The sequence below is a fragment of the Ochotona princeps genome, chromosome Y, assembly GCF_030435755.1.
Source record: "Ochotona princeps isolate mOchPri1 chromosome Y, mOchPri1.hap1, whole genome shotgun sequence".
NCBI classification, from domain to species: Eukaryota; Metazoa; Chordata; class Mammalia; order Lagomorpha; family Ochotonidae; genus Ochotona; species Ochotona princeps.
In genome coordinates, this window is record NC_080866.1 from 33,257,312 (window position 1) to 33,271,163 (window position 13,852).

Sequence of the window (13,852 nt, forward strand, 5' to 3'; positions counted from 1 at the left end):
ATTCTGAGCTAGTATTGTGAGGAATTTATTCTGAGTTCTGACTTCAAAGTTCTCAATTGCGTTCTGAATTCTGAGTTGTGATTTCACAATTCTGAGTTACAGTTCTGATTCCTGCGTTTTGAGTTCTGAATTGTGTGTTCTGAATTCTGAGTGCTGAGAACTGAGTTCTTTGTTATGAGTCTTGAGTTCTGATGTCTGAGTTCTTTGTTCTGAATTCTAAGTTATGAAGTCCGTATTCTGAGTTCCAAATACTCATTTCCCAGTTCTGATATTCGAGTTTGAATTCTGAGTTCAGAATTCGAAGGTGAGAATTCTGGGTTATGAATTCTGGGTTCTGAATACTGAGTTGTGATTTCTGAGTTCTGAATTCCAAGTTCTGAGTCATCATTTCTGAATTCTGAGTTCTGAGTTATGAATTCTCAACTCTTAGTTCTGAGATCTGAGTTCGGAGTTGTAAACTGCAGCCTGTATTCTGAATTCAGAGTTGTGGATTCTGAGATCAGAATTCAGAGTTGTGAGTTGTGAGTTCTGAATTCTGAGTACTGAATTTTGAGTTCTGAGTTCCGAATTCTGTGTTCTGGGTTCTGAATTTGGATTTCTGAATTCTGATTTGTGAATTTTGAGAACTGAGCCTCATTTATGAATTCCTAGTCACAAATTCTGTGTTGCGAATTGTGACTTCTGAGTTCTGAAATTTCAACTCTGACTTCTTTGTCTGAGTTAGGAGTCCGAATATCTGAGTGCTCTATTTTGAAGTCTAAATATCGAGTTCTGAGTTCTGAGTTTTGAGTTCTGAATTCTGAGTTCTGACTTGTGAGTCTTGTGTTCTGAGTTATGAAATTGAGTTCTGAAATTAGAGTTCTGAATTCAGGGTTGTAAACTCTGAGTTCTGGTTCCTGAGGTCTGCATTCTGAGTTCTGAGTGCTGAGTTCTGAATTGTGAGTTTGAGTTCTGCGTGCTGAATTCTGAATACTGATCACTGTATTGTGTGTTCTGATTTCTAAGTTGTCAATTCTGTGTGCTGAACTGCGAGATCTGAATACTGAGTTGTCATGCTGAGTTCTCAACTCTGAGTTCTGAATTCTGAGTTCTGAGTTCTGAGATATGAATCTAATTTCTGAATTCTGAGTTCTGAGTCCTGCGTTCTGAGGAATGAGTTCTCAATCCAAAGTGCTACACTCTGAGATCTGAATTTGAATTCCGAGTGGTTAGTTCTATTTTCTGAGTTTTGAATTCTGAGATTTGAGATTTTGTTGTGAATTACATTTTGTGAGTGCCGAGTTCTGAATTTTGAGGTCTGAATCTTGAGTACTGTATTCTGAGTTCTGAGTTCAAATTTTTCAATTGCGTTCAGAATTCTGAGTTACAAATTCTGAGTTCACAGTTTCTAGTTCTGACTACTGAGTTCTGAATTTTGTGTTCTGCGTTCTGCATTCTGAGTTCTGATAACTGAGTTCTGAATTCTTAGCTGTGAAATCTGAGTTCTGAGTTCTCATTTCCCAGTTCTGAATACTGAGTTATGAATTCTCAACTCTTAGCTCTTAGATCTGAGTTTGGAGTCTAAATTCTACAGTCTGTATTCTGATTTCAGAGTTGTGAATTCTGTGACCAGAATTCAGAGTGGTGATTTCTGAGTTCTGAGTACTGAGTACTGAATTTTGAGTTCTGAGTCCCGAATTCTGTGTTCCGGTTCTGAATTCGGACTTCTGAATTCTGAATTTTGAATTCTGAGATCTGTATCTCAGTTCTGATTTCTGAGTCGCCGATTCTGAGCTAGTATTGTGAGGAATTTATTCTGAGTTCTGACTTCAAAGTTCTCAAATGCGTTCTGAATTCTGAGTTGTGATTTCACAATTCTGAGTTACAGTTCTGATTCCTGCGTTTTGAGTTCTGAATTGTGTGTTCTGAATTCTGAGTGCTGAGAACTGAGTTCTTTGTTATGAGTCTTGAGTTCTGATGTCTGAGTTCTTTGTTCTGAATTCTAAGTTATGAAGTCCGTATTCTGAGTTCCAAATACTCATTTCCCAGTTCTGATATTCGAGTTTGAATTCTGAGTTCAGAATTCGAAGGTGAGAATTCTGGGTTATGAATTCTGGGTTCTGAATACTGAGTTGTGATTTCTGAGTTCTGAATTCCAAGTTCTGAGTCATCATTTCTGAATTCTGAGTTCTGAGTTATGAATTCTCAACTCTTAGTTCTGAGATCTGAGTTCGGAGTTGTAAACTGCAGCCTGTATTCTGAATTCAGAGTTGTGGATTCTGAGATCAGAATTCAGAGTTGTGAGTTGTGAGTTCTGAATTCTGAGTACTGAATTTTGAGTTCTGAGTTCCGAATTCTGTGTTCTGGGTTCTGAATTTGGATTTCTGAATTCTGATTTGTGAATTTTGAGAACTGAGCCTCATTTATGAATTCCTAGTCACAAATTCTGTGTTGCGAATTGTGACTTCTGAGTTCTGAAATTTCAACTCTGACTTCTTTGTCTGAGTTAGGAGTCCGAATATCTGAGTGCTCTATTTTGAAGTCTAAATATCGAGTTCTGAGTTCTGAGTTTTGAGTTCTGAATTCTGAGTTCTGACTTCTGAGTCTTGTGTTCTGAGTTATGAAATTGAGTTCTGAAATTAGAGTTCTGAATTCAGGGTTGTAAACTCTGAGTTCTGGTTCCTGAGGTCTGCATTCTGAGTTCTGAGTGCTGAGTTCTGAATTGTGAGTTTGAGTTCTGCGTGCTGAATTCTGAATACTGATCACTGTATTGTGTGTTCTGATTTCTAAGTTGTCAATTCTGTGTGCTGAACTGCGAGATCTGAATACTGAGTTGTCATGCTGAGTTCTCAACTCTGAGTTCTGAATTCTGAGTTCTGAGTTCTGAGATATGAATCTAATTTCTGAATTCTGAGTTCTGAGTCCTGCGTTCTGAGGAATGAGTTCTCAATCCAAAGTGCTACACTCTGAGATCTGAATTTGAATTCCGAGTGGTTAGTTCTATTTTCTGAGTTTTGAATTCTGAGATTTGAGATTTTGTTGTGAATTACATTTTGTGAGTGCCGAGTTCTGAATTTTGAGGTCTGAATCTTGAGTACTGTATTCTGAGTTCTGAGTTCAAATTTTTCAATTGCGTTCAGAATTCTGAGTTACAAATTCTGAGTTCACAGTTTCTAGTTCTGACTACTGAGTTCTGAATTTTGTGTTCTGCGTTCTGCGTTCTGAGTTCTGATAAGTGAGTTCTGAATTCTTCGCTGTGAAATCTGAGTTCTGAGTTCTCATTTCCCAGTTCTGAATACTGAGTTATGAATTCTCAACTCTTAGCTCTTAGATCTGAGTTTGGAGTCTAAATTCTACAGTCTGTATTCTGATTTCAGAGTTGTGAATTCTGTGACCAGAATTCAGAGTGGTGATTTCTGAGTTCTGAGTACTGAGTACTGAATTTTGAGTTCTGAGTCCCGAATTCTGTGTTCCGGTTCTGAATTCGGACTTCTGAATTCTGAATTTTGAATTCTGAGATCTGTATCTCAGTTCTGATTTCTGAGTCGCCGATTCTGAGCTAGTATTGTGAGGAATTTATTCTGAGTTCTGACTTCAAAGTTCTCAAATGCGTTCTGAATTCTGAGTTGTGATTTCACAATTCTGAGTTACAGTTCTGATTCCTGCGTTTTGAGTTCTGAATTGTGTGTTCTGAATTCTGAGTGCTGAGAACTGAGTTCTTTGTTATGAGTCTTGAGTTCTGATGTCTGAGTTCTTTGTTCTGAATTCTAAGTTATGAAGTCCGTATTCTGAGTTCCAAATACTCATTTCCCAGTTCTGATATTCGAGTTTGAATTCTGAGTTCAGAATTCGAAGGTGAGAATTCTGGGTTATGAATTCTGGGTTCTGAATACTGAGTTGTGATTTCTGAGTTCTGAATTCCAAGTTCTGAGTCATCATTTCTGAATTCTGAGTTCTGAGTTATGAATTCTCAACTCTTAGTTCTGAGATCTGAGTTCGGAGTTGTAAACTGCAGCCTGTATTCTGAATTCAGAGTTGTGGATTCTGAGATCAGAATTCAGAGTTGTGAGTTGTGAGTTCTGAATTCTGAGTACTGAATTTTGAGTTCTGAGTTCCTAATTCTGTGTTCTGGGTTCTGAATTTGGATTTCTGAATTCTGATTTGTGAATTTTGAGAACTGAGCCTCATTTATGAATTCCTAGTCACAAATTCTGTGTTGCGAATTGTGACTTCTGAGTTCTGAAATTTCAACTCTGACTTCTTTGTCTGAGTTAGGAGTCCGAATATCTGAGTGCTCTATTTTGAAGTCTAAATATCGAGTTCTGAGTTCTGAGTTTTGAGTTCTGAATTCTGAGTTCTGACTTCTGAGTCTTGTGTTCTGAGTTATGAAATTGAGTTCTGAAATTAGAGTTCTGAATTCAGGGTTGTAAACTCTGAGTTCTGGTTCCTGAGGTCTGCATTCTGAGTTCTGAGTGCTGAGTTCTGAATTGTGAGTTTGAGTTCTGCGTGCTGAATTCTGAATACTGATCACTGTATTGTGTGTTCTGATTTCTAAGTTGTCAATTCTGTGTGCTGAACTGCGAGATCTGAATACTGAGTTGTCATGCTGAGTTCTCAACTCTGAGTTCTGAATTCTGAGTTCGGAGTTCTGAGATATGAATCTAATTTCTGAATTCTGAGTTCTGAGTCCTGCGTTCTGAGGAATGAGTTCTCAATCCAAAGTGCTACACTCTGAGATCTGAATTTGAATTCCGAGTGGTTAGTTCTATTTTCTGAGTTTTGAATTCTGAGATTTGAGATTTTGTTGTGAATTACATTTTGTGAGTGCCGAGTTCTGAATTTTGAGGTCTGAATCTTGAGTACTGTATTCTGAGTTCTGAGTTCAAATTTTTCAATTGCGTTCAGAATTCTGAGTTACAAATTCTGAGTTCACAGTTTCTAGTTCTGACTACTGAGTTCTGAATTTTGTGTTCTGCGTTCTGCGTTCTGAGTTCTGATAACTGAGTTCTGAATTCTTAGCTGTGAAATCTGAGTTCTGAGTTCTCATTTCCCAGTTCTGAATACTGAGTTATGAATTCTCAACTCTTAGCTCTTAGATCTGAGTTTGGAGTCTAAATTCTACAGTCTGTATTCTGATTTCAGAGTTGTGAATTCTGTGACCAGAATTCAGAGTGGTGATTTCTGAGTTCTGAGTACTGAGTACTGAATTTTGAGTTCTGAGTCCCGAATTCTGTGTTCCGGTTCTGAATTCGGACTTCTGAATTCTGAATTTTGAATTCTGAGATCTGTATCTCAGTTCTGATTTCTGAGTCGCCGATTCTGAGTTAGTATTGTGAGGAATTTATTCTGAGTTCTGACTTCAAAGTTCTCAAATGCGTTCTGAATTCTGAGTTGTGATTTCACAATTCTGAGTTACAGTTCTGATTCCTGCGTTTTGAGTTCTGAATTGTGTGTTCTGAATTCTGAGTGCTGAGAACTGAGTTCTTTGTTATGAGTCTTGAGTTCTGATGTCTGAGTTCTTTGTTCTGAATTCTAAGTTATGAAGTCCGTATTCTGAGTTCCAAATACTCATTTCCCAGTTCTGATATTCGAGTTTGAATTCTGAGTTCAGAATTCGAAGGTGAGAATTCTGGGTTATGAATTCTGGGTTCTGAATACTGAGTTGTGATTTCTGAGTTCTGAATTCCAAGTTCTGAGTCATCATTTCTGAATTCTGAGTTCTGAGTTATGAATTCTCAACTCTTAGTTCTGAGATCTGAGTTCGGAGTTGTAAACTGCAGCCTGTATTCTGAATTCAGAGTTGTGGATTCTGAGATCAGAATTCAGAGTTGTGAGTTGTGAGTTCTGAATTCTGAGTACTGAATTTTGAGTTCTGAGTTCCTAATTCTGTGTTCTGGGTTCTGAATTTGGATTTCTGAATTCTGATTTGTGAATTTTGAGAACTGAGCCTCATTTATGAATTCCTAGTCACAAATTCTGTGTTGCGAATTGTGACTTCTGAGTTCTGAAATTTCAACTCTGACTTCTTTGTCTGAGTTAGGAGTCCGAATATCTGAGTGCTCTATTTTGAAGTCTAAATATCGAGTTCTGAGTTCTGAGTTTTGAGTTCTGAATTCTGAGTTCTGACTTCTGAGTCTTGTGTTCTGAGTTATGAAATTGAGTTCTGAAATTAGAGTTCTGAATTCAGGGTTGTAAACTCTGAGTTCTGGTTCCTGAGGTCTGCATTCTGAGTTCTGAGTGCTGAGTTCTGAATTGTGAGTTTGAGTTCTGCGTGCTGAATTCTGAATACTGATCACTGTATTGTGTGTTCTGATTTCTAAGTTGTCAATTCTGTGTGCTGAACTGCGAGATCTGAATACTGAGTTGTCATGCTGAGTTCTCAACTCTGAGTTCTGAATTCTGAGTTCTGAGTTCTGAGATATGAATCTAATTTCTGAATTCTGAGTCCTGAGTCCTGCGTTCTGAGGAATGAGTTCTCAATCCAAAGTGCTACACTCTGAGATCTGAATTTGAATTCCGAGTGGTTAGTTCTATTTTCTGAGTTTTGAATTCTGAGATTTGAGATTTTGTTGTGAATTACATTTTGTGAGTGCCGAGTTCTGAATTTTGAGGTCTGAATCTTGAGTACTGTATTCTGAGTTCTGAGTTCAAATTTTTCAATTGCGTTCAGAATTCTGAGTTACAAATTCTGAGTTCACAGTTTCTAGTTCTGACTACTGAGTTCTGAATTTTGTGTTCTGCGTTCTGCGTTCTGAGTTCTGATAACTGAGTTCTGAATTCTTAGCTGTGAAATCTGAGTTCTGAGTTCTCATTTCCCAGTTCTGAATACTGAGTTATGAATTCTCAACTCTTAGCTCTTAGATCTGAGTTTGGAGTCTAAATTCTACAGTCTGTATTCTGATTTCAGAGTTGTGAATTCTGTGACCAGAATTCAGAGTGGTGATTTCTGAGTTCTGAGTACTGAGTACTGAATTTTGAGTTCTGAGTCCCGAATTCTGTGTTCCGGTTCTGAATTCGGACTTCTGAATTCTGAATTTTGAATTCTGAGATCTGTATCTCAGTTCTGATTTCTGAGTCGCCGATTCTGAGTTAGTATTGTGAGGAATTTATTCTGAGTTCTGACTTCAAAGTTCTCAAATGCGTTCTGAATTCTGAGTTGTGATTTCACAATTCTGAGTTACAGTTCTGATTCCTGCGTTTTGAGTTCTGAATTGTGTGTTCTGAATTCTGAGTGCTGAGAACTGAGTTCTTTGTTATGAGTCTTGAGTTCTGATGTCTGAGTTCTTTGTTCTGAATTCTAAGTTATGAAGTCCGTATTCTGAGTTCCAAATACTCATTTCCCAGTTCTGATATTCGAGTTTGAATTCTGAGTTCAGAATTCGAAGGTGAGAATTCTGGGTTATGAATTCTGGGTTCTGAATACTGAGTTGTGATTTCTGAGTTCTGAATTCCAAGTTCTGAGTCATCATTTCTGAATTCTGAGTTCTGAGTTATGAATTCTCAACTCTTAGTTCTGAGATCTGAGTTCGGAGTTGTAAACTGCAGCCTGTATTCTGAATTCAGAGTTGTGGATTCTGAGATCAGAATTCAGAGTTGTGAGTTGTGAGTTCTGAATTCTGAGTACTGAATTTTGAGTTCTGAGTTCCTAATTCTGTGTTCTGGGTTCTGAATTTGGATTTCTGAATTCTGATTTGTGAATTTTGAGAACTGAGCCTCATTTATGAATTCCTAGTCACAAATTCTGTGTTGCGAATTGTGACTTCTGAGTTCTGAAATTTCAACTCTGACTTCTTTGTCTGAGTTAGGAGTCCGAATATCTGAGTGCTCTATTTTGAAGTCTAAATATCGAGTTCTGAGTTCTGAGTTTTGAGTTCTGAATTCTGAGTTCTGACTTGTGAGTCTTGTGTTCTGAGTTATGAAATTGAGTTCTGAAATTAGAGTTCTGAATTCAGGGTTGTAAACTCTGAGTTCTGGTTCCTGAGGTCTGCATTCTGAGTTCTGAGTGCTGAGTTCTGAATTGTGAGTTTGAGTTCTGCGTGCTGAATTCTGAATACTGATCACTGTATTGTGTGTTCTGATTTCTAAGTTGTCAATTCTGTGTGCTGAACTGCGAGATCTGAATACTGAGTTGTCATGCTGAGTTCTCAACTCTGAGTTCTGAATTCTGAGTTCTGAGTTCTGAGATATGAATCTAATTTCTGAATTCTGAGTCCTGAGTCCTGCGTTCTGAGGAATGAGTTCTCAATCCAAAGTGCTACACTCTGAGATCTGAATTTGAATTCCGAGTGGTTAGTTCTATTTTCTGAGTTTTGAATTCTGAGATTTGAGATTTTGTTGTGAATTACATTTTGTGAGTGCCGAGTTCTGAATTTTGAGGTCTGAATCTTGAGTACTGTATTCTGAGTTCTGAGTTCAAATTTTTCAATTGCGTTCAGAATTCTGAGTTACAAATTCTGAGTTCACAGTTTCTAGTTCTGACTACTGAGTTCTGAATTTTGTGTTCTGCGTTCTGCGTTCTGAGTTCTGATAACTGAGTTCTGAATTCTTCGCTGTGAAATCTGAGTTCTGAGTTCTCATTTCCCAGTTCTGAATACTGAGTTATGAATTCTCAACTCTTAGCTCTTAGATCTGAGTTCGGAGTCTAAATTCTACAGTCTGTATTCTGATTTCAGAGTTGTGAATTCTGTGACCAGAATTCAGAGTGGTGATTTCTGAGTTCTGAGTACTGAGTACTGAATTTTGAGTTCTGAGTCCCGAATTCTGTGTTCCGGTTCTGAATTCGGACTTCTGAATTCTGAATTTTGAATTCTGAGATCTGTATCTCAGTTCTGATTTCTGAGTCACCGATTCTGAGTTAGTATTGTGAGGAATTTATTCTGAGTTCTGACTTCAAAGTTCTCAAATGCGTTCTGAATTCTGAGTTGTGATTTCACAATTCTGAGTTACAGTTCTGATTCCTGCGTTTTGAGTTCTGAATTGTGTGTTCTGAATTCTGAGTGCTGAGAACTGAGTTCTTTGTTATGAGTCTTGAGTTCTGATGTCTGAGTTCTTTGTTCTGAATTCTAAGTTATGAAGTCCGTATTCTGAGTTCCAAGTACTCATTTCCCAGTTCTGATATTCGAGTTTGAATTCTGAGTTCAGAATTCGAAGGTGAGAATTCTGGGTTATGAATTCTGGGTTCTGAATACTGAGTTGTGATTTCTGAGTTCTGAATTCCAAGTTCTGAGTCATCATTTCTGAATTCTGAGTTCTGAGTTATGAATTCTCAACTCTTAGTTCTGAGATCTGAGTTCGGAGTTGTAAACTGCAGCCTGTATTCTGAATTCAGAGTTGTGGATTCTGAGATCAGAATTCAGAGTTGTGAGTTGTGAATTCTGAGTACTGAATTTTGAGTTCTGAGTTCCGAATTCTGTGTTCTGGGTTCTGAATTTGGATTTCTGAATTCTGATTTGTGAATTTTGAGAACTGAGCCTCATTTATGAATTCCTAGTCACAAATTCTGTGTTGCGAATTGTGACTTCTGAGTTCTGAAATTTCAACTCTGACTTCTTTGTCTGAGTTAGGAGTCCGAATATCTGAGTGCTCTATTTTGAAGTCTAAATATCGAGTTCTGAGTTCTGAGTTTTGAGTTCTGAATTCTGAGTTCTGACTTCTGAGTCTTGTGTTCTGAGTTATGAAATTGAGTTCTGAAATTAGAGTTCTGAATTCAGGGTTGTAAACTCTGAGTTCTGGTTCCTGAGGTCTGCATTCTGAGTTCTGAGTGCTGAGTTCTGAATTGTGAGTTTGAGTTCTGCGTGCTGAATTCTGAATACTGATCACTGTATTGTGTGTTCTGATTTCTAAGTTGTCAATTCTGTGTGCTGAACTGCGAGATCTGAATACTGAGTTGTCATGCTGAGTTCTCAACTCTGAGTTCTGAATTCTGAGTTCGGAGTTCTGAGATATGAATCTAATTTCTGAATTCTGAGTTCTGAGTCCTGCGTTCTGAGGAATGAGTTCTCAATCCAAAGTGCTACACTCTGAGATCTGAATTTGAATTCCGAGTGGTTAGTTCTATTTTCTGTGTTTTGAATTCTGAGATTTGAGATTTTGTTGTGAATTACATTTTGTGAGTGCCGAGTTCTGAATTTTGAGGTCTGAATCTTGAGTACTGTATTCTGAGTTCTGAGTTCAAATTTTTCAATTGCGTTCAGAATTCTGAGTTACAAATTCTGAGTTCACAGTTTCTAGTTCTGACTACTGAGTTCTGAATTTTGTGTTCTGCGTTCTGCGTTCTGAGTTCTGATAACTGAGTTCTGAATTCTTCGCTGTGAAATCTGAGTTCTGAGTTCTCATTTCCCAGTTCTGAATACTGAGTTATGAATTCTCAACTCTTAGCTCTTAGATCTGAGTTCGGAGTCTAAATTCTACAGTCTGTATTCTGATTTCAGAGTTGTGAATTCTGTGACCAGAATTCAGAGTGGTGATTTCTGAGTTCTGAGTACTGAGTACTGAATTTTGAGTTCTGAGTCCCGAATTCTGTGTTCCGGTTCTGAATTCGGACTCCTGAATTCTGAATTTTGAATTCTGAGATCTGTATCTCAGTTCTGATTTCTGAGTCGCCGATTCTGAGTTAGTATTGTGAGGAATTTATTCTGAGTTCTGACTTCAAAGTTCTCAAATGCGTTCTGAATTCTGAGTTCTGATTTCACAATTCTGAGTTACAGTTCTGATTTCTGCGTTTTGAGTTCTGAATTGTGTGTTCTGAATTCTGAGTGCTGAGAACTGAGTTCTTTGTTATGAGTCTTGAGTTCTGATGTCTGAGTTCTTTGTTCTGAATTCTAAGTTATGAAGTCCGTATTCTGAGTTCCAAATTCTCATTTCCCAGTTCTGATATTCGAGTTTGAATTCTGAGTTCAGAATTCGAAGGTGAGAATTCTGGTTTATGAATTCTGGGTTATGAATACTGAGTTGTGATTTCTGAGTTCTGAATTCCAAGTTCTGAGTCATCATTTCTGAATTCTGAGTTCTGAGTTATGAATTCTCAACTCTTAGTTCTGAGATCTGAGTTCGGAGTTGTAAACTGCAGCCTGTATTCTGAATTCAGAGTTGTGGATTCTGAGACCAGAATTTAAGAGTTGTGAGTTGTGAGTTCTGAATTCTGAGTACTGAATTTTGAGTTCTGAGTTCCGAATTCTGTGTTCTGGGTTCTGAATTTGGATTTCTGAATTCTGATTTGTGAATTTTGAGAACTGAGCCTCATTTATGAATTCCTAGTCACAAATTCTGTGTTGCGAATTGTGACTTCTGAGTTCTGAAATTTCAACTCTGACTTCTTTGTCTGAGTTAGGAGTCCGAATATCTGAGTGCTCTATTTTGAAGTCTAAATATCGAGTTCTGAGTTCTGAGTTTTGAGTTCTGAATTCTGAGTTCTGACTTGTGAGTCTTGTGTTCTGAGTTATGAAATTGAGTTCTGAAATTAGAGTTCTGAATTCAGGGTTGTAAACTCTGAGTTCTGGTTCCTGAGGTCTGCATTCTGAGTTCTGAGTGCTGAGTTCTCAATTGTGAGTTTGAGTTCTGCGTGCTGAATTCTGAATACTGATCACTGTATTGTGTGTTCTGATTTCTAAGTTGTCAATTCTGTGTGCTGAACTGCGAGATCTGAATACTGAGTTGTCATGCTGAGTTCTCAACTCTGAGTTCTGAATTCTGAGTTCTGAGTTCTGAGATATGAATCTAATTTCTGAATTCTGAGTCCTGAGTCCTGCGTTCTGAGGAATGAGTTCTCAATCCAAAGTGCTACACTCTGAGATCTGAATTTGAATTCCGAGTGGTTAGTTCTATTTTCTGAGTTTTGAATTCTGAGATTTGAGATTTTGTTGTGAATTACATTTTGTGAGTGCCGAGTTCTGAATTTTGAGGTCTGAATCTTGAGTACTGTATTCTGAGTTCTGAGTTCAAATTTTTCAATTGCGTTCAGAATTCTGAGTTACAAATTCTGAGTTCACAGTTTCTAGTTCTGACTACTGAGTTCTGAATTTTGTGTTCTGCGTTCTGCGTTCTGAGTTCTGATAACTGAGTTCTGAATTCTTCGCTGTGAAATCTGAGTTCTGAGTTCTCATTTCCCAGTTCTGAATACTGAGTTATGAATTCTCAACTCTTAGCTCTTAGATCTGAGTTCGGAGTCTAAATTCTACAGTCTGTATTCTGATTTCAGAGTTGTGAATTCTGTGACCAGAATTCAGAGTGGTGATTTCTGAGTTCTGAGTACTGAGTACTGAATTTTGAGTTCTGAGTCCCGAATTCTGTGTTCCGGTTCTGAATTCGGACTTCTGAATTCTGAATTTTGAATTCTGAGATCTGTATCTCAGTTCTGATTTCTGAGTCACCGATTCTGAGTTAGTATTGTGAGGAATTTATTCTGAGTTCTGACTTCAAAGTTCTCAAATGCGTTCTGAATTCTGAGTTGTGATTTCACAATTCTGAGTTACAGTTCTGATTCCTGCGTTTTGAGTTCTGAATTGTGTGTTCTGAATTCTGAGTGCTGAGAACTGAGTTCTTTGTTATGAGTCTTGAGTTCTGATGTCTGAGTTCTTTGTTCTGAATTCTAAGTTATGAAGTCCGTATTCTGAGTTCCAAGTACTCATTTCCCAGTTCTGATATTCGAGTTTGAATTCTGAGTTCAGAATTCGAAGGTGAGAATTCTGGGTTATGAATTCTGGGTTCTGAATACTGAGTTGTGATTTCTGAGTTCTGAATTCCAAGTTCTGAGTCATCATTTCTGAATTCTGAGTTCTGAGTTATGAATTCTCAACTCTTAGTTCTGAGATCTGAGTTCGGAGTTGTAAACTGCAGCCTGTATTCTGAATTCAGAGTTGTGGATTCTGAGATCAGAATTCAGAGTTGTGAGTTGTGAATTCTGAGTACTGAATTTTGAGTTCTGAGTTCCGAATTCTGTGTTCTGGGTTCTGAATTTGGATTTCTGAATTCTGATTTGTGAATTTTGAGAACTGAGCCTCATTTATGAATTCCTAGTCACAAATTCTGTGTTGCGAATTGTGACTTCTGAGTTCTGAAATTTCAACTCTGACTTCTTTGTCTGAGTTAGGAGTCCGAATATCTGAGTGCTCTATTTTGAAGTCTAAATATCGAGTTCTGAGTTCTGAGTTTTGAGTTCTGAATTCTGAGTTCTGACTTCTGAGTCTTGTGTTCTGAGTTATGAAATTGAGTTCTGAAATTAGAGTTCTGAATTCAGGGTTGTAAACTCTGAGTTCTGGTTCCTGAGGTCTGCATTCTGAGTTCTGAGTGCTGAGTTCTGAATTGTGAGTTTGAGTTCTGCGTGCTGAATTCTGAATACTGATCACTGTATTGTGTGTTCTGATTTCTAAGTTGTCAATTCTGTGTGCTGAACTGCGAGATCTGAATACTGAGTTGTCATGCTGAGTTCTCAACTCTGAGTTCTGAATTCTGAGTTCGGAGTTCTGAGATATGAATCTAATTTCTGAATTCTGAGTTCTGAGTCCTGCGTTCTGAGGAATGAGTTCTCAATCCAAAGTGCTACACTCTGAGATCTGAATTTGAATTCCGAGTGGTTAGTTCTATTTTCTGTGTTTTGAATTCTGAGATTTGAGATTTTGTTGTGAATTACATTTTGTGAGTGCCGAGTTCTGAATTTTGAGGTCTGAATCTTGAGTACTGTATTCTGAGTTCTGAGTTCAAATTTTTCAATTGCGTTCAGAATTCTGAGTTACAAATTCTGAGTTCACAGTTTCTAGTTCTGACTACTGAGTTCTGAATTTTGTGTTCTGCGTTCTGCGTTCTGAGTTCTGATAACTGAGTTCTGAATTCTTCGCTGTGAAATCTGAGTTCTGAGTTCTCATTTCCCAGTTCTGAA